This window comes from Pseudochaenichthys georgianus, chromosome 9 (genome assembly GCF_902827115.2).
Source record: "Pseudochaenichthys georgianus chromosome 9, fPseGeo1.2, whole genome shotgun sequence".
NCBI classification, from domain to species: domain Eukaryota; kingdom Metazoa; phylum Chordata; class Actinopteri; order Perciformes; family Channichthyidae; genus Pseudochaenichthys; species Pseudochaenichthys georgianus.
Window position 1 is genome coordinate 8,651,672 of NC_047511.1, and position 3,931 is coordinate 8,655,602.

The following is a 3,931-nucleotide window of genomic DNA, read 5'->3' on the forward strand; positions in this document are numbered from 1 at the left end:
TTGTCAATAGTTCAGTCAGCTGATCATCATTTGTGCCGGCTGTTGCCCGCTTTCAAAATAAAAGTCTATGTTTAGAACCAAAAGAGCGTCTTGTAACTCTGTGTGTAAAAACCTACAGTCTATGGTAAAAACGTGTTAGGAACTATAGAGCCTCGGAAAACAACAAGGTGAAACTTTCAAAGCCATTTTGCATTCATTATTTTCAATGAGGCAGCTAAAGCTAGTTACAGGTTAACGTTTAGTTGCTAAGTAAAGCCATAACGTTATACGCTAATATTGTCTTCTCTACGTACAGTTATATCGTTGCTACATCAGTGTTAACAAGTATACACATTAAATATACATCTTTTTGACGCTACACGTGCATTAGCTGTCTTGAAACTTTACCGGAAGTAACCGGAAAAGGGAAGCTCGCTCTCTTCTTGATACCCTTTGTTTAGAAAATAAAAGCCTTTCCTCGTCACGTGGTTCATGTAGACGAGGATCGTTCCCCGGAAGTTCATGGCGGGCAATGTGAATGCATTGATAACAGGAGATAGAACTACGATTTTTGGTAATCATTAGTGAATAAAGGTTTTGATTTGCAATATTTATACAACAAATCGATATGTGTATGTATTTACATCAATATGTTTTAAAAAATAAAATAGAATTTGCTAATATTAAGTAATAATATTAGGATTAGTGTGAACAACTAGTTTACATGTTAGGCTAACAGTGCCTTGGTTAAAGAGCCTGTTGCTGTTTATTTATAGCTTTGAATTCTTTAAAACCAATATTATCTTCTTAAACTTGTATGGTAGTCAGGAGCATCACTTTCTAATGTTTATTGATACATTGATTCATTTCTACCATTTTCTTAAATTCATGGTAGTTTCAGTAATCCCATGGTAATTGAGGACACAAGTTATCTAAATGACTAATGTCATCTTTATGGCTTTCAGAAAGGACAGGAGACCGACAGGTGACTAGCAGCAGCAGCAGCAGCAGCAGCAGCAGCAGCAGCAGCAGCAGCATGATGATGATGATGATGTTAAATGTGTTGTTTTAGGAACATCCATTGCAAATACATGGAGTTCAATAAACATTGAATAGCATATTTGCACAGTTTGTCTGTGCCTTTTCCTCCGTGTTGTCCTGGTTTGCTGTGCTGCCTCCTAGTCGCCACCATGGTTTGCTGTGCTGCCTGGGGATGCTCAAATCGCTCAGAGAGAGGAGTACGAATGTACGGCTTCCCCACTGACACAGAGAGGAGGAAAAAATGGCTGACTCAAGTCAGCAGGAGCAATTTCACGACCAACAGCAAAAAAATATGTGATGTAATTATATACAAACACTGCATTTGCACTTTTTCACCAAACGAAAACCACACCATTGGGAAAGCTTAATGTTTTGTTTAATACAAAAAAACAGGGAAAGGCTTGAAAAACACTGAGAGTTGAGACTCAGGGTGCAGGGTGAGGGTCTCAGTGCAGGTATTCAGGCTCCATTGAATCCCCCTCTGGTTCTTGTGCTGAAAGAGGGAGTAACAGACAGGAGAAAGGGTTATACACACCTATATAGCACACCTATTGGATGGGAAATTGCCTTGGGGAGATAAGGTGTGGTCTTTGTTCCCAACTGAAGTTATGGAACTTTATTATTTGTGAGTTTAACAAAGTATGACATATGGCATCAGTAACAGATGTGATATGAATTTCTATAAAGTTGTCTCACATTCTTGGTCATATTTTATATACAGTATGTAATGAGTATAACATGTCCAGTAAGTATAAAGTGTTTCCTAATACTGTGTATTCAACCACTATGGAATATGTATGTGGGCAGACAAAACTGAGTTGTTCTGTGTGTGAAGTAACTAGAGATGTCCCGATCCGATCACGTGATCGCGGATCGGAGCCGATCACGTGATTTTCAAAAGATCGGAATCGGGAGAACAAAATCGGGGATCTTTTTTTTTTATATAAAATCTTATTGTTATTTTATTTAATGTTACAAAACAAAAATGACCATGTTCACGTCTTAAAGTCATCCTGAGGCCTTAGTTTTGGTTTAAAATGACACATCATGTATGTGTTGCTTCCTTTGGGCTTGTTTTCAGACCTGGTTGCTTATTTCTCTCAAATCTGGCAACAGAGTGGGCGCAGTGTCTAATAGTAGCAGTAAGCTAACGAGAGGCTACGTTCAGCTGGTGACTCGGGAGTCGGGACAGAGAAAATGTCAGGAGTTTGGAAGTATTATAAAATTGAAAGCGAAGGCAGTGTAACAGCCAGATGCAATGTTTGCAAGGCGGAGGTTCCGCGTGGTGGAAAGAACAGAGCTACGTTCAACACGACCAATCTAATACGCTACCTGAGAAACAAACACCAACAACAACACGGCGAATACACAGCGGCCACTCAGGTAACGGCACTGAAACAACCGACACTTTCAGAGACTTTTAAAAGGAAAGAGAAACTGCCCCAGAACAGTGAAAAGGCCAACAAAATAACAGCCAAGATAGCTGAATTCATCGCGTTGGATGACCAGCCGTTATCTGTTCCCTTTTTTTTTCTTAATGCATTGCATAAAGATCGGGAAAAATCGGTATCGGCAGATTGTCAAAATCAAATGATCGGAATCGGATCGGGAGCAAAAAAAGGTGATCGGGACATCCCTAGAAGTAACCTCAAGTCATTCCGCAGGCACATTTTGATGCAGACCAGTTTGTCAAGACAAAAAAGGGCAAGACTAGGCTGAGAGCAGAGGCTATACCCACCATCTTCGTGCATCGCCCTGTGGTCAAAAAGAGAAGGGCCCCTGCACCACGATTCACCCCGGGACCTGTATCTACAAAGCCCATAGCTCATGATCACAGCTGTATGAGCCAATTAACTGTGGGTATAAAGGTAGGAACCTATGTGTGTTGGGAAGAGGTTCCGCCGGAAGGCCCATACAGTTTTTGAACACACACACAAGGAGCACACACGGAACACACACACAAGAAGCACACACACGGAGAACACACACGGAGAACACACACACAAACACGGGATTACAAGCAAAGCAAAGTTATTGTGTAAACAGTAATATCGTGTTGTGGATATGGAAAGAAGCAAGTAAATGGAAACCAGTAAAATGGAAATAAATGGACTGTTTCAAACTGGAAACTTTGTTTCTGACCTTTATTCGGCAGAAAACTTGTGTGCGTCAATTACACACACCAAGCGGATCCTCAGAGGCTTAACGTGTTGGCTTAGCCTCTACAACAGCTATAGTGTGAAAGGTGACACAGGTATAATAAGTATGAACTCTTAGTAACAAAAGTAATATTTATTATTTTTAAGTGGTATAATATTTTAAATGTTCAAAAATGTACAGTGCCATGTCTTCTACTTACATTAGTCTCAAAGATTGAGGGAAGAAGGGAAGGGATCACTGCCCTCCACCTGCCAGCACCCAGCCAGAGGCAGTAGGGCCTGGCTCATTTCGTGGCATCTGCAGGCAGTGGCAAGTCCTTCCGGCATATGCCACAGAGGCCGCTACTCTGTGGTAGCTGTGGCAAGTACTTCCGGCATATGCCACAGGTGCCACAACTTGCCGAGGCATCTGCCGCTGCTCAACGGGAGTTGCCACAAGATGCCAGAGTAAGAGAACGTTTACGGTAGCTGCCACTCACCTTCCGTGGCAAATGCTGCTATTTAAACCTGTATTTATCGTGTAAAATGTCGCTGTTTTGGCATGACTTTATCGAACTGATCTGTACACAGGACTGATGATCTGTACACAGGGTTGGGTTGTAACGGAATACATGTAACGGCGTTACGTAATCAGAATACAAATACCAAGTAGCCTAACTGTATTCAGCTCGCGTTACATTTGAAAAACAACTAATCCGAATACAGTTACTTTCGTAAACCTGAATTGAATACATTTTGGAATACTTATTGGA